This window comes from Belonocnema kinseyi, chromosome 9 (genome assembly GCF_010883055.1).
Source record: "Belonocnema kinseyi isolate 2016_QV_RU_SX_M_011 chromosome 9, B_treatae_v1, whole genome shotgun sequence".
In the NCBI taxonomy this organism is placed as follows: Eukaryota; Metazoa; Arthropoda; class Insecta; order Hymenoptera; family Cynipidae; genus Belonocnema; species Belonocnema kinseyi.
In genome coordinates this window covers 113,924,802-113,942,921 of record NC_046665.1, presented here as the reverse complement: position 1 = coordinate 113,942,921, position 18,120 = coordinate 113,924,802, and the positions used below count along the sequence as shown (strand labels likewise).

At 29.9% G+C, this 18,120-nt stretch overlaps 1 protein-coding gene and 1 non-coding gene across 2 annotated transcripts in view; both read right to left on the bottom strand.

Annotated features, from left to right (window-relative positions):
- Positions 1-18,120, bottom strand: part of LOC117180699 (ankyrin repeat domain-containing protein 6) — a 451,003-nt gene that overhangs the window by 288,091 nt on the left and 144,792 nt on the right. The window lies entirely within an intron of this gene.
- Trnar-ucg lies at positions 1,666-1,738 on the bottom strand. The gene has a single exon. It is a non-coding gene; the product is annotated as a tRNA-Arg (tRNA).

Below are 18,120 nucleotides of genomic sequence, written 5' to 3'. Positions count from 1 at the left end.
AAGATTTGTATTACTAGAGATGATATTATCAGTGACAACTACTTTGATGGTACACTGAAAAAGAGTTTGCTGGGAAAACAAGTTTTTTATTAGGTGAGAAGATATTAGCTGCGACAGCAAACTTTTACTTATGGAGATGGTATTAGCTGCGACAACTACTTCGATGATGCACTGAAAAAGGTTGCTTAGGACAACAAAGTTTTTATGAATAGAGATGGTATTAGCATCACAACTACTTCGATGGTAAACTGAAAAATAGTTTGTTAGGATAATAAGCTTTTTATTACTAGAGATGGTATTAACTACGACTACTACTTTGATCGTACGCTGGGTTGGTTGGGACCTTTATCTTCTTATTAGTATAAACGTGGTATTATGTGTGATATCTATTTCGATGTCACACAGAAAAAGGTTAGTTGGAACAGCAAGCTTTTTATTGGTGGAGATGGTATTAGCTGCGCCAAATACTTAGATGGTACACTGAATAAGATTGGATGGGACAACAAATTTTGTATTATCAGAGATATGATATTAACAGTGACAAATACTTCAACGGTACTCTGAAAAATAGTTGGTTGGGACAACAAGCTTTTCGTTAGAAGAGATGGTATTATCTACGACAAGTATTTGATTGTTCACTGAAATAAGCTTTGTTGAATCAGCAAGGTTTTTATCATTAGAGATGGTATTGGCTGCAACAATGACTTCGATGATAAATCCACCTAAGGTTACAAACTTTTTTCCTTGACGTCATTAGCATGCCTTAAACCTGAGCAGTGGTTATATGGGCCAATTATTCAGTTTGTAAGATGTGGTGTTGCTATTATATTAGTTGATACTGTTATTTTATTAGTTGGTGCAACAATTTCATTAGATGCAGTAACAATTCAGTTAGTACCAGCAACTAATAAGATGTTTGTGTAAGCTAATAAAATAGCAGTAATATGTCTTGCAAACTAAATAGTTGGCCAAACTATTTTTTCAGTGAATCTTTAATAATCATCCAAAAGAAGATAGTTATAAATAATAATAATTTTGTATACAATTTATTTTAAAATCTAGTTACCAGTAGAAAGTAATATTTTATTTATCAGGAACAATTTGTGCAAAAAAACTGAAAAAATAACTAATAATTATAACCAAAAATTCGCAAAACTCTAATTTGCACTTATGTTTTTTTAAAACCTTTGAAATATACTAATGGGAATAATATTTAATAGAAATTAATTTGTATTCTAAATTTTTTAAATTATTTTGAACCTGCATAAATATATTTCAATTTGATAAAATTGCAGGAAATCTTTCTCCCTTGGTTTATGTTTTCCCCCTCAGCACAGATAACTCGATTTGCTTTTCTCTACGAGTGGTCGTTCGAGTGAAGTGATTTAGGATATAGAGGCGCGTGCGTTACTTTAACGTCCTGTGTTAGATGTAGAATCCGGAGTTTCATTTTACGAGGCTTGGTGCAGGGTATTTCAAATCCAACAAATCACTAAAGTCAGTTCTAAAGATATAAACTTTCAGCTGACAATTCTAATTCCAATTCCAATTTCAATAAATATTTTTGATATGCTCTAATTTGAACCGAGAAAGGTAGAAAATCTTGGAAAATTTTTCATTGCGAAGTGAGGAGCTGAAAATTAAAGTCGGTATAAAAAAAGTGATCGACCGTGACAGGATTCGAACCTGCAATCTTCGGATCCGAAGTCCGACGCCGTATCCGTTGGGCCACACGGTCTGATAAGGGTAGCTACCCCAGCGAAAAGTCTCCACATGGAGCTTTAGCTTCGCTATTGATCTGCTTCATGAAGAGATACAGTCTCTCTAACATTTTCATGTCCAGACAAAAAATTTAATTTAAAATGTTCCATTTTTTAATTCTATTTTTACAATTATAGTTTTTACAAAAATGATAATAATAATTATTAAAGAAGTTACGGGTGAGAGCAAGCATTCAACCTGTCAATTGGTGATCGTCTTTCCAATTTAAATATGGTCTTGAAATTTTTGGGGAATGGTTTAAAATATATAGAGTTTTAGTTTTATTTAGACAGCGAAATTTTATTATTTTTCAATTTTGAAGATAGTGACTGAGAACAAAAATCCAGAGATACCGCACGTTAGTGGAAAGCCTTCGAAACTTAGATCTGTTTTTCACCAACAAATATAATTTTTAACAAAACTGATTAATTTCTAACCAAATATTTAAATTTTATACAAAAATATCAATTTTTAACAAAAAAGCTTAATTTTCTCTCAAAAATTAAGTATTTTCAGCAAGGCACATCAATTTTCAACCAAATAATTTAACTTTTAACTAAAAATGATAAATTTTTTAATGAAAATGGAATAGTTAAATTTTCAGAAAGAAATGGAAATTTCAATTGAAAAAAAATGATCTTACAACAAAATAATTAAATTTTCAACCAATGAAATGAATTTTCAACCCAGCAGAAGAATCATCAATGAAATGCAAAAACTATCAAAAATAAATTTGCAAACAAAAATTTTGAATAGTTCAATTCTCAGTTAAAATAATTAATTAAAAAAAAGGATTCCCAATAAAACAGTCACATTTTCTACTAAATAATTAAATTTTTAAACTAATATTACGAATTTTACAACAACAAAATTAATTTGTAATCAAATTGTTCGATTTTCAACTAAAAAGACAAATTTGTAACCAAAAAGATTAATTTTCGACCGAAAAGATTGATTTTCTACGAAAAATACAAATTTTCTACCAAAAATGAAATATCTTAATTTTTAGATAAACATATTTATTTGAAAAAAGACAAAAAACGAATTTTCAAAAAAAGTATTTAAACTTTTAACGAAAAGGATGAATCGTAAAAAAATTTTAACCAAGCATGCATTTTTAACAACATAATCCAATTATTTACTAAAAAATACGAATTTTCAACAAAACACATGCATTTTAAGACAAGTACTGGAATTTTAAACAACAACAACAAATTTGAACCAATAATGAAATAATTAAATTTCCAGTTAAAAACATGAATTTTCAAAGAAATAAATCTGCAGCCACAAATTTAAATAATTAAATTCTTAGTTTCAAAAATTAATTTCTAAAAAAAAAGAATTTTCGAGAAAATAACTCAATTTTCAACTACCAAAATAAATGTTCAAATAATATGGACAAAACATCTTGGACAACCATTTTTTTTCTTCAAAAAGCTAAATTTTTAACCAAAGACTTGCATTTTCAACTGAGAAGAATAAATTCCTGCAAAAAGTTTAGTTTTCTCTAAAAATAACTTAAATTTTCAGTAAAATAGATGAATTTTTAAACAAATGGTTGATTTTGTAACACAAAAATGATAACTTTTCACACCAGATTAGATTAGTTAAATTATCTGTTAGAAAACTTGTTTTTTTTTTTGGCAGTTCATTTTACACAGAACAAAAAAAGGAATGTATAAACAAAAAGATGAATTTTTAATGAAGAAGATTGATTTTCCACCAGAAAGTACGAATTTTCCACAGAATTTGTGAACTTTTAACCAAATACTTTAATTTTTAATTTTGAAAAATGGCTTCATAATCGCAATAGTTAAATCTTTAATTGGAATAATCAATTTAATATAAAAATCATTTTCAAGATAATAGTTAAATTTTGAACAAGAAGGTTAACTTTCTAGGAAAAAAGAAAACGAATTTTCAACCAGCAAACCAGTTAAAGTTTAAACAACAATTATCTTTGAACGAGGCTGAATTTCAAACAAAATACATGAATTTTTAACCAAATAGTTGGAATTAAAAAAAAAAAATAGTTTAATTTCCAACCCAACAAATGAATTTTGAACTAAAATTATGAATCTTTAAACAAAAAAATGTATTTTTAACAAAATAGTTCAGTTAAGTAGTTAAATTTTCAACCGAAAAAAAAGATGCATTTTTGACGAGAAATGAAATAGTTGATAATGCTATTCCAAAGAGGAAAATTTTATTTTTAAATAAAAAACAGTTGAACTTGAAAAAAATGTGACAGTTGATATTTCACCTGATAGAGGAATCTAACCAAAAAGGCGATTTTTCAACCAAAAAATTGAATTTATAAAGAAAAAAATGTTTTATTAAGAAAATTGTTGAATTTTTAATCAACAAACAAAAATTTTCAAAAAAAGAGGATTAAAAATTTTAGAAAAACTCCCTACGTCATTTTTTGGCACTGAGAAAAAATCTTGGTTGGTCAATCAAATTTTTTTGTTATCGCAGCCAAATTTGTTGGTTGCTATATAAGCAACAAAGTTCTATGGTTGAGCCAACCAAATAATTCTGTTGGATCGTCTGGTCAATCTAACAAAAAATTTTGTACACTGCAAAAAATTGGCTTGGTTAATAAAAAGAAATATTTGGTAAAATTGACAACATTTTTGTAAAAGCAATAAAATTGTTTGGTTTAAGTAACAATTTGGTTTTGATGGAAAAAATGTTGTATTTTGCAGACATAACAAAATATCTTACTGATACAGGAAAACGATAAAGTAAGAAATACTTTTGATTTAATTAAATGAATTCAATTAGCAAAGAATTTGTTTAATTAGTCACAATTAAATTTCATTAGGATAATCCATGATTATAGACGAAATTTTGATTAACAGAAATAATTCTCCTTAAATCAAAATAATTTCCGAAATCAAGGCTAACAATCAGCATGCTTGTTACGAGCAAACCAATTTTTTAAAGAAGCAACTCTTTGGTACAGGTAAAAACAGTAGTTAACAACAATTTTAGTTAAACACAAAAATTATTTTATTATAATTATGTTTTTAGTAATCACAACCAAATCCTTTATAATCTTAACCAAATTTGTCTGAAAAGAACCAAAACTGCTCAACCAAATTATTGTGTTACCATAATTTTTTTCTTTTCTTAGCGATGACAATCTCTAACTATATAATTATATTCTTTAATCTTCAAATTTTTTCATGAAAGTATGAAGCATTTAAAAATGTTACCATTGAAAATGTTTGTATTCCCATAAAAGTGCAAATGCCGGAGAAGAGTGGAGTCCCACTGAAATTCCAAAGCCAGATAAATCAAGGAGGCGTTCGTAGTGTGCCATAAATCCACATGGTTGCTCCATAGAGGGGATATTTCCTTCGGTAAATATTCTGAATGTTCCTTGATTTAAAGTTTCTCGCCTCAGCAAGACCTGCTTCTTTGTGACAAATGTACACATTTGCAGCTCCTGGGAATCTTTTCCAATCACTTGTTGCTTTAGAGCCAAGAATTCTTGATAACCTTATATGCTAAAAGGTATCAGCGATCTTCTTCTAATTTTTCGATCCCGTGTTTTAGAGATTATGATAAGGAACCTTCAGAACAGGTTTGGTCTTTCTCATTCCTATTTCTCTAAGATTAATATGAGAGTAAAATATGTTCTTGATGAATGCAAATCTAATTCATTTTAATCAAAATGGAAAAGTACTGGCACGAAAAATAAACTATATTCCAGTATTACTTAAATGAAGAGAGAAAAAGACTAAGTGTAATATTATTCTCGATTTTAGAATAATCTTTACCTGCGAAAAAAGCTTTAGAGGGTTAGATTTATCTAGCACGTTGGATATATATTCATTATGTCAATTTTATTATCATTATTATTATTATTATTATTTTTTTTGATGCGGAAAAATTCAAAATTGCCCACTTGGAAAATAAAAGCAAGCAAACTACAATTGTAGGTATTACTCCTGAATAAAATTGTAAATAAACTTTTGACGATTAGAGTGAGCTTTTGTAAATTAACATTAAATCGGAATTACGACTTTTGCCTAAAACAAAGCAATAAACACTTCTTTACACAAATAACTAAATTTACAAAAACAATTCTGACCTCATCTACTTTTTTTTAATTAATTACGTCTGGGGTTTTTTTTAATCTCAAGCAGGAACTAATCAGCCTTTTTCTTTGATTTTCGAAATATATTTAAATGTTAAGATCCTTAAAAACTTGTAGTCCGAATTTAAAAAGCGTGCAGTGGAAAATTTACTTTATTTTCTTGTCAAAATTTCAAATTTTATAAACTTATATTTTTAAAGTGTAAAGAATGGATCTTAATGTTTATTTAAATTATTAGTCTTTATTATTTAAATTATGAAACTTTCAGTTAATTTATTGCTTGATTTACAGCCTTTTCCCTTTTCCATTTTTCCATCCTTTTTTGTTTAAAATTTTGAATACCTTGTTGACTATTGTTTTGTTAGTTAAAAATAGAACTAATTTGTTAAAAATTCCTCTCTTTGGAATGAAAATTTCACTATTTTGGTAGAAAATTTAATTTTTTGGTTGAAAATGAACTTTTTTGGTGAAAATTTATATTTCTTGTTTGCAAATGCACCTTTTTTGTACAAAATTCGTATTTTTTGTTTAAAATCTCAACAAGTATTTTGTTCAACATTCATCTTTTTTGATAAAATTGAACTGTTTTTGATTTAAATTAAAATCCCTTTTTCTTGAAATATAAAATATATCATTACTTTACTGGAAAATTCATCTCATTTATACAAAATTTAACTACTTTCTTAAAGGTTGTGTCTATTAGTTGAAATTTAATTTTTTCGATTAAAAAAGTCTCTTCCATTTTTGCTTACAATTATTTCCTTAAATAAAAAATTAAAATATTTGTTTAGAAATTCATGCAGAATTTAGGAAATTTGTCTTTTTATACTTTTATCCATTATCCGTCTGGTTTTCGTAATTTTTTCCGGACAGGGAAGGGAGGGGAGGCTAGAAAAAGTAAGGGCAGGAGGATTAAGAGAAGGGTCGACGAGGAGAAATAAAGGAATTGAGGGAAGTAGTAGTAAAGAAATGAGGATGATTATGAGAGGGGATGCATGGAAAGTGATCTGAGGGTTGTACAAGGCAACTCAGGTTAGGAACAGAAAATAGGAATTTCGAGGAGAGGGGTAGTATTGGAGGTGAAGAGAGGGAGAGTAGAGTAGAAAGAAGTAGGGCAAGAGAATAAGTGAAGGGAGGATTAAGGAGGTTTATATAAGAGAAAGGGATAAGAAGCTAAGAAAAGCGGAGGGAGGGGGGCGTGAAGGAAAACGATAAGAAATAGAGGAAGAGAGGAGAAGGATAGTAGGGAAGTGTGGTTGATTAGGGGTTGGTGAAGTGAGGGAAAAGAAGAAAACGTATAAAGTTGGGAGAGAGGGGTATTAGAAGAGTCGTAGTAGGGGAATTGAAGATGATAAAGATAAAGGGTAGTAGATCAGGAAGAGATAGAGGAATAAAGAGTAAAACAAGGGGAGAGTAAGGTGGTATATATTATAGAAATGAAGGGCCTGATAAAAAAACGAGAGTAGGGAGACTGAGCGAAATAGTAATTAGAAAAAGTAGAGGAAGTGAGAGGAGGGGTCCTAAGAAAGTGAAGATGATTATGGAAGGCGATGTATAAGAAGCGAAGTAAGGGTTAGGGAAGGGAAGTGATGGTAAGAACAGAAAGTAGGAAGTTAAAGGAGAGGGGTAATCGAAGAAGCGAGGAGAGGAAGGAGCAGATGAGAGAACAGTAGGGAAAGAGAGAGAGAGAGAGAGAGATTGAAGGGCGTATTAAGAGATTGATAGTAGACAAAGGGACAAGAAGCTAAGGAAAGTGAGGGTAACGGGAGTAACGTAAAGAAATATAAGGAAATTTAATAGAAATGAGGGGAAGGGTATTAGCAAGGTGCGGGTGATTAAGGAGGAGGGGAAGTAAAAGATAACGAGGAAAAGTAGAAAGTTAGAGGGATGGGTTGTTAGGGGAGGATTATTAGGAAATTGTGGATGATAAGAAGAGTGGAGGGTCGATAATAAAAAATTAGGTGAACAAGATGGAGGTGAAAGAAGGGGGAATGAAGGCAATAGACATTAGTAGAGAAGGGGAGATAGGAAAAATGACGGTAGCATGAGTAGGGGGAATAGACACGACGAGATGTAAAGGAAGTGAGAGGAAAGTAAGTAGAGAAGTAAGGGACATTGGGGGAGGATATGTAGAGGTATGGAAGTGAAGATAAGGATAGGAAGTAGAAAGCAAAGCTAGTAGAAGAAGTGAGAAGAGGGAGGGTAGAGGAGAGAGAAGTAGGAGAAGAAAGTGGAAGAAAAAGAGGAAAAGGGTGCAAATTAAGGAAAGGAAATAAAAGTAGGAAACAAGAAGAAAAGTGAGAGGACGGGAATTATGGAAGAAGTTGGAAGTAGGCGAAAGGAGGAGTGGATGAGCGAAAGTATAGTTGAGGAACTTTTGATCGACTCAATTACGACTTAATAGGCTATGAAAGCCTTTTTTGCAGGAACGTAGTTAAAAATGCAACTGTTTTGTTGAAAGTTAATCTACTTTGTTAAACATGTATTTGTCTTTTCAAGGATTCATAATTTTATTTGAAAATTCGTTTCCCTTTCGCTGAAAATTCCTTTCCTTAATTTAAAATTTAATTGTTCTTTTTTGATTGACATTTTTTTTAATTGCAATTTTTTGTTAACTTTTAACCTATTTTGTTGAGGCCTTGAGTATTATGTTGAAAATTCGTCCTTTTTAGTTGAGTTAAAATATTTTTGGTTTAAAATAAAAATATTTTTAGGGTAAACTATGGCAACTCTGTCATCATTTTAGATGAAAATTATTCTATTTGGTTGAAAAAGTACCTATTTTGGTCTAAAATTCAGCTGACTGGTTGAAAGCTGAATTACTTTATTTAAAATAAATTTTTTTGTTTAAAGATTCATTATTTAAGTTGAAGACTTAATTAAAATTTTAATTTAATTTAAAACAATTCATTCCCCTATTTTAGAGAAAATCTTCTTGTACCCCCTGTTTTTATGCTTCTCCCTCAAAGTGGGAGATTGACATAAAAAATGTGTGTAGCCCAAAATGTAAAAAATTGTGCAGCCTGCACCACTAAAGAAATTTAATAAAGAAATTACTCAAGATTCTGACGCATGTTGTACAAACAGCAAATTCATATAATTATCTACTGAAAGGGGACATCCTGCCTACTCCAGTTCTATATAATCACAAAAAAGTGTTCTTTTTTAATGTAAGGTTATCCCCATTTGGCACCAGCAGGGAACCTACGCACCTGAGTTGAGAAAACTGCATGAATACTGAGTTGGAATCCCACTATTGTCCTAAACGCAATTAGCATGCTCGAGCAAACTCTCAACCAGGCAGAAAGAGGGGTGAATACATTAAACGCTCCGGGATATCAGACTGTGCGTGGGTGCATCACAAACATACAAAAGATACATGTACGGAATACTTCAAAGCTCATGGTATGTCTGGACAAGCTGCAAATCCCTTAAAGTAGTAAAGCCGAAGGGAAAAGAATTAAAAAATACAGTAACCTCGTGAGAAGGAAGGTAAAGAGAAAAGTTTCAACAAGCTAAAATTCAAAGATAAGGATTCACGTGAGAAGGATTCAGGTCTCAATAATTCATTTTACCTACGATCATTTTGTCAAGGCAAGATTTGTTTACGGATTCGTTTTTTGGAATACTGAGTTTATAGACTGCAGCACTCCTTGAAATACTAGGTTCCTATTAATGATGTATTACAGACTCTTCTAGTCATCAAAACTGGCTCGTTTAGTCATGAACTCTGATTCTTTCAGTTATCAATTCTGATTTTTCTAGTCATCAACTCTGACTTTTATAGTCATTAACTCTGACTCTTCTAGTCATCAACTCTAAATATTGCCATCAACCCTGAATCTTCCAGTCATCTACTCTGACTCTTCTAGTAATCAACTCTAAATCTTGTCATTAACTCTGAATGCTCGAGCCGTTAACTCTGACGCTTCTACGAATCAACGCTGACTCTTCTTGTAATCAATTCTGGATTTTTTAGTTATTAACTCTGACTCTTCTAGTCTTAAAATCAGGCTTTTTTAATTGTCAACTCTAACTCTGCTAGTCATCAACTCTGAATCTCCTAGTGATTAACTCTAACTCTTCTATTCATCAAATATGGCTCTTCGATTAATTAATTCTGACTCTTCTAGTCGTGAATTCTGAATTTTTCAGTCATCGACTCAGACTCTTTTAGTCATTAACTTTATCTCTTTTCATCATCAACCGTGACACTTTTAGTCATTAACTGTGAATTTTCCAGTCATTAAGTCCGAATTTTTGGGTCCTCAAGTTCGAATATTTTAATCATTAACTTGAACGTTTCTATTTTTGAACTTGGACTCTTCTAGACATTAAATCTGACTTTTCGAGTCATTAACTCAGACTTTTTTAGCCATCAACTATAACTCTTCTAGTCACCAACTGTTAATATTCTAGTCATCAAATTTTGACTCTTTTAATCACCAACTCTGACTCTTCTTGTTACCAACTCGGCCTATTTGAGTCATCAAATCCGATTCTTGTAGTCATTAACTTAGATTCTTTTAGCCATCATCTCTGACTCTTCCAGTCATGAATTTTGACTCCTTTAGTTTTTAACTCTACCTCTTCTAGTCATAAACTGTATCTCTCTTAGTCATTAACTCTGAATTTTTCAGTCATTAACTCAGAATTTTTTGGTCATTAAGTCCGATTCTTAAAATCATCAACTTTACCTCTTCTAATCTTCAACTTTATCTCTTCTAGACATCAACTCTGACCATTCGAGTCTTTAACTAAGACTCTTTTAGCCATCAAGTCTACCTCTTCTAGTCATCAACTCTTACTCGCCAGTCATCAAATCGGAGTCTTCCAGTCATCAACTTAGATTTTTACAGTCATCAACTCTTAATTTTCTAGTCATTAACCCTTGCTCTTCTAGCCATGAACTCTGACTCTCCTTGGCATTAACTCTGACTTTTTTAGTCGTCAACTAAGACTATTTTAGTCAAAAACTCAAACTCTTCTAGGTATCAACTCTACCTCCTCTAGTCATCAACTCTGAAATTTCCAGTCATTAACTCAGAATTTTTTGGTCCTTAAGTTCGGCTCTTTTAATCATAAACTTTACCTCTTCTAGTTTTGATCTTGGAATCTTCTAGATATTAAATCTGACTTTTCAAGTGATCAACTCAGACTTTTTTAGCCATCAATTATACCTCATCTAGGCATCAACCGGTTATCTTCAAGTCATCAGCTTTCCCTCTTAGACTCATCAAATCTGACTCTTGTAGTAATTAACTCAGACTCTTCTAGTCATCAAATCTAACTTTTCTGGTCATCAATTCAGACCATTCTCTTCATCAAATCAGGCTCTTTTAATTATCAACTTTAACTCTGCTAGTAAGCAACTCCGACTCTTCTAATCATCAACTCTAACTCTTCTAGTCATTAACTATAAATCTTGTCATCATGTCTGAATATTCCAGCCATCATCTCTGACTCTTTCAATCATGAGCTTTGACTCCTTTAGTTTTTAACTCTACCTCTTCTAGTCACAAACTCTGATTCTCCTAATTATTAATTCTGACTTTTCGATTCATCAACTCTGGCGCTTCTATTCATTCACTGTGACTCTTTAAGTCATGAAATCTGGCTCTTTTAGTCATTAAATCTATCTCTGCTAGTCACAAACTTCACTTTAAATTATCAACTCTAACTCTTCTTGGCATTAACCCTGACTTTCGAGTCATCAACTTTGAATCTTCTACACAATTGGATTTGGACCGCTTTTCAATATGAAAGCTTTTTAAATTTCGAAAAGGATTGCATGTTTATATTTTGATCAAAAATTTAGTTAATGTTTTATTTAGCCAATCGAGATGAGTTTTCAACAAACAGGGATGACTTTTTTACCATAAAAGCTGCTTTTCAAATCAGAAAAGACGAATTTTCAACAAAACAGTTGCATTTTCGACCAAAAAATATGACTATAACAAAATGGTTTGATGTTAGAAAAAATAATTTAACTGTGAACAAAACAGTTGATTTTTTTACCAAATAACTGTGTTTTCATCCCAGAAAGATGAAGTTTTAACGCGTTAAATGTATTATCAACCAAAAAAGACAACTTCCCCACCGAAAATGGAACAGTTAAATTTTCAATTCACGAAACAAAAACATTTTCAACAAAAATAAAAGTAAATTATGAAAAAGTTGAATTTAAGAAAAGAAGGTTTTAATTTGAAATAAAAAGAAACATTCAAAATCTACCAAATAAGAAGAATTTTGAACAAAATAGTTGAATTCTTCTACAAAAACAGATAATGTTTAAATCAGGCACTTGCATTTTCAACTAAAAAGGATGAATTTTCAGTCAAGAAAATTAGTTTTTCACAAGAAAGTGAAATAAAAAAATGCATGATTTTTCAACTAAAAAAAAGCCAATTTTTAATTTAAAACATTCCTTTTCAATACAAAATTAAAGAATTAAATTTTTATATAAAAAAATTAATGCTTACCCTAAAAAAATAGTTCACTCTCTAAACAAGGAGGTTAATTTTCCAGAAAATAATAAAAATTATGAAGAAAATACTGGAATGCTCTACTCAAAAAGTTGAATTTTTAAAAGGTTGAATTTTTGTCCAAAAGTTATTAATCTTCAACCAAACAGAATCATTCTCTACCAAAAAAATACGACTTCAACAATATATGTGAATTATTGTAAACTTTTCAACGAAAAATACTAATTTTTAACAAGAGTAATTTCATTTTCTTATTGGGTTCTATTCATTTAGTTGAACGTGAAAAAAGGGAAGTTTTTTGAAAAGTTTTCTTTGACTTTAAAACTTGCATTGATATAAGATCAAACAAATTCTTGATTAACTAAACTAAAAAATTCTTTTCATTTAAACCAAATTTATTTTATTCAAATACATCATTATTTCACTAAGGCACATTTTATTCAAATAAAAGAAATTTTAGTTTTTATATCGGGTAAACCAAATTAAAGAAAAAGCATTTTTCTGATTGTCGAACAGGAAAAAAAATTACAAGAACGTGAGAAGGATTCATATTCGAATGATTCGTTTTGCCCACAATTATTTTGTCAAGCTAACAGTTTTCTTAGAATGTGGTTAAATTATAAATTGCAACACTGATAACAGGTTTTCGCAACATAAATTAATAACTTAATTGATACCCTGTCAGCCGAGAGAAACATAATGAATCGTCAATTATAAAACGTTTTTGTGTCACGTACAATTTGGTGCCAAGTGTAATTTTTATGATTATTAAAATATTTTATTTTGTTGCTTCCTTTAAAGACTTTGTGAATTGACAACTGTATATAATTTCCCTATCTTTAGGTCTGCATAAAGTTTGTAATGGAACATTTTAAGTCTTAAAAATATGTGTGGATCCTGCATATAAAGTGAAATGTGTTCAGCCTTTTAGATGCCATCGTCTTGCTTCCAAGGCTAATTAATTTTGGGAGGATTGGGATCAGGCAAAAAATCGCTAAAGGATTTAAATCTGAGCACGGTCTGGCAATCGGGTGTGAGTGTTATGCGAAATGACAGGCGGTGCAACAAAAAAATTCTTGCATCAACCTTTTTCAAAGGAATGATTTTAAAAGAACGATTGTAGTCTAGAGAAGAAATGATTTTGCATAGATAAATTTTCGGTTTAAAAGCGGATTATAATTATGTTACTAAGCTTATACTATTTTGCTAAAGTAATACAAACAGTGACTATTCATTGTTGCCGGGTCTAAAATTTCAATCCTATTCTTCAACTTGATTGATAAAATCTACAAAAAAAGGTCCATTGACTATAATAACAGATCTTAGAAAAGAAACCCATGCGAAATGTTAACAGAAAATATAAGAGATCATAATTGCTTATTTAAATGTAGTACGGTAATCGCTTTTTATCAGTCATCATTCTACCATGCATAACCAGACATTCTTGGTACATTCGCAGTACCACACACTTCAGTCACAGTACCAGTTACTTCAGTGGCACTATAATAATGAGATTCCAGATAATCTTCGATATTTTATTATTATTATTTATTTATTATAACAGTATCATTATTATAATTAAAAACTAATAATTTTACCTGAAGCGGAAAAAATACAAATATGCAAATAACTAAATCTGAATAAACAATTATAACATCAACTATTTTTTCATTATTTACACTCGATTTTCTCTTCTCAAATTAATGGTAATCACAAATGGGCTTTTTTTGTCAATTTTATATGCATGAAGTGAAAAATAAGGTAATTATGAATCCTTGAAAGCATGTAGCCCGAAATTAAATAATGTGCAGTAGAGAATTAACTTTATTTTTTAAAAATAAGAAAACTTTCTATTTTTTAACCTAATTTTTTCGAAGTATTAAAAATAAATTAATGCTAACAATATATGAATATAAATATATAACAATCTAACTATTTTTGGCTTAAAGTTAATTGTTTTTTGTTGAAAAGCTTACTATTATAGTTTTTATAAAGAATTGATCTTTTATAGTGAAGAATTTTATTCCTTATTTGAAAATTAAACAATTTTGTTTAAAAGTAATTTTAAAATAAATATTGAAATATTTGGGTGAGGATTAACTTTATTGAACATTCATCTATTCAGTTGAAAAGCCACTTTTTTAATGAAAACTCAGCAATTTGGTTGAACAAATTTTTAGGTTAAAAATTCAATTACTTGGTTGAAAATTAAACTACTTTCTTTGAAAATTCATTCCTATGTTAGAAATTTCATCATTTTTATAACTATTATTTTGTCGACAAAATTAACATTTTTAATTGAAAATTAATTTTTTCGGTTTAAAACTAAACTATTTGGTTAAAGATTTATAACTTTACTTACAAATTGATTTTTTTAAATTCGTTTTTTCCTGCAGATAAAAATTCAACTGCTTTCTTGAAAGTTAAACAGCTTGGTTAACAATTCACATTTTCGGTTTAAGATTCATCATTTTTAGTTAAAATAACTATTTATTTGAAAAGTCATCTACTTTGTTAAATATGAAATATTTTTTTAGAAATTTTAGAAATGCAAACTGTTACAAATTGACTTTTATAAACTAAATTAATTTTATTTAACAGAATTAATTCTCTTATTTTGTAAAACATCTTCTAATTTCCCCTAGTTTTTATACTTTTGCATATTTTGATTATTTTGTTAAAAATTATTTTTAATTTGATGAAAATCAAATTTTTGAAATCTTAATTCAACTAGTTTATTGGACAATTTTTTACTTAGTTTAAGATCCAACTATTTGGCTTAAAATTCGTTTCCTTTGGCACAAAATTAATATTTCTCGTTTACAATTTAACTAATTAATTAAAGTTTAAACTACTTAGTTAGAATTTCTTTATATTCGTTAAGAATATATTATTTTACCTAAAAAAAGTCCTCTATTTTATTTGAAAATTAATCTTTTTTTTTCTTGATAAATTCAACTATTTTAATAGAAATTCATGTATTTTGTTGAAAATTTCCAAATAATTTTAAGTTTTTTCCAGAAAATTAATCTTTTTGATTGAAAATTCATCATTTTAAAGATATCTTATTTCGAAGATGCGTCAATTTAGCTTTAAAAAATTCTTTATTTTATTTAACAATTGCTCTTTTTTAGTGGAAAAATTAATTTTTTTGTTGAAAATTTAACAAGTTATTCAAAATTGAATGACTTTTTTGAAAACTAATTTCTCTTATTGAAGATTTATCCTTCTAGTTGAAAATTTATATTTTTAGTGTAAAATTCAACTATTTGCGTAAAATTGGTTTCTTTTGACAGAAAATCAATTTTCTTAGACACAATATACGTGAAAAAATCAATTATATGATTAAGGGTTGAACTACGTTATTGAAAATTAATTTTTTTTTGGTTAAAGATTCAATATTTTAGTTGGAAATTCATCTGTTTCTATGAAATCTAAACTATTTTGTTTTAAATTCAACCATCTTATTAAAACTTCGCTCTTAATTGGTAGAAAATTAATGTTACAACAGCAAAATTAACTATTATTTTTGTGGTTGAGAACTTATATATTTTACTTAAAAATTCTTGTAATTTGTTGACATTTGTTGAAATTTCTGAAATTTTATCTCCTAATGCATGATGTTTTTATAGTATTGGGGTCTGTGAACGTTTTAATCGATACTCTTGAAATATGAACTCAGAAAACGATTTGGTTGAGTCAACAGAATTTATGTTGGTTTAATCAAAGAATATACCCATGATATGAAAAAATATATATTTGCTTGACCAAACTACACTTTTTGTTTTGTTTTACCCAAATATTTTAGTAGCAGGAGTATTTGGTTAATTTAAAAAACAAACTTTGTTAGTTTAATCAAATATTTAACCTAATAAACCAAGATTTGTTCAATTCAATCAAATGTTCATTTATACATAAGAAAACAGTTTCTTTAGTTTAAGACTATTTTGTTTCTGTGTGCTTTTTTCTCTACTTTTTGGTTGGATATGCCAAAATTTGATTTAACCAAATTTGTTTGAAATTCGAAAAATTGTAGGTCCTGACTTGTTAAAAACATAAAGATGCAGATGTCATTTGTTTGCGTATTTGTAAGCTTAAAAAACATGCTTAAATTCACTATCCTAATTACTCAAATTATAAGAAGCAGCCATTATTGTAAACCACAACTGCCTTCCTATTAAAGTTTCCAATTTATTTTCCCCATTTTTTTGTTTAATAAGATCTGCCATAAATAGCATGAAAATTCAAGCAAAGGAAAAAGCAAGAACTACAAACTGTAAGATTATAGCTTCAGATTAAAAGTATAATAAATAGGAATGGAAGAAGCGTATCTTTCCCGGTTTGCAGGGACCTCCAGCTCCAGCAGAATTTAATCGTTCAAGTGGACGTAAACACTTCTTTCTCTACATCCGGTAATGATCGAATCGGTTAACAAAGCGTGCGAATAAACGAGAGGATAATCGGAGACTCACGGGATCGATCAGTCGACCTTCAAGATCTTCCTCGTTCCTTCCTTTGATCCTTCAGCCAAGTTCGATCACTGATGCGATCCACTGAAACTTACCGCTGACGATAGATCGACTTCTTGCCTTTTATCGCTCCCTTGCAAAGCGATAATGATCTCGACGCCAGTCTTTTAACCGCAAGATCGTTAACTTGACGGTCTTTGCTTTACGTAATTCTGAATTAGGGTTCGTGATAAAGAACATCGAAGCTGAATAGGTGCAAAGCAGTTTCGTGAACCATCAAAGTTAGCCATCAAGTTATTTAGCCATGAAGCATATCTTCTTCTTGTAAACTTCTTTTGAGACATCTGGAAGTCATTGGTGAAATAGATCTATAGATAAAGGTAAAGGACATTTAGCAAAGACTACGAGCCAATGCCAAGATCGCAGCAGTGGAGGATTCTACTATTTATCTAGGAAGGGAGAAGATAAGACGGTTGTCGACAATAATTTTTGCTTTCGAGACTCACTTTGTTTTGTTAACAACCATGCCGGGGGAAGAGGGTTTGATCGGTTCTGCTTTTGAACCAACCTAACAACAAAACGTAAAAATACCATTAACTTGGGTCAGGAAGAATCGTAGTTTTTTGTTTTATCATTAGGTTAGCTTAAAAACTGAGAAAAGGAGAAGATAAAACAGTTGTTTAGATTGATTTTTGCTTTCGAGATTTACATTGTTTGTTAACAACCATGCCGGAGGAAGAGGGTTTGATCGGTTCTGCTTTGGAAACAACCTAATAACAAAACGTAAAACTACTATTAACTTGGGTCAGGAAGAATGCTAGTTTTTCGTTTTATCATTAGCTTAGCTCAAAAACAGAGAAAAGGAGAAGATAAAACAGTTGTCTAGATTGATTTTTGCTTTCGAGACTTACATTTTTTGTTAACAATGATGCCGGAGGAAGAGGATCTGCTCGGTTCTGCTTTTGAAACAACCTAATAACAAATCGTAAAACTACCATTAACTTGGGTCAGGAAGAATGGTAGTTTTTCGTTTTATCATTAGCTTAGCTCAAAAACAGAGAAAAGGAGCAGATAAAACAGTTGTTTAGATTGATTTTTGCTTTCGAGACTTACATTGTTTGTTAACAACCATGCCGGAGGAAGAGGGTTTGATCGGTTCTGCTTTGGAAACAACCTAATAACAAAACGTAAAACAACTATTAACTTGGGTCAGGAAGAATGCTAGTTTTTCGTTTTATCATTAGCTTAGCTCAAAAACAGAGAAAAGGAGAAGATAAAACAGTTGTCTAGATTGATT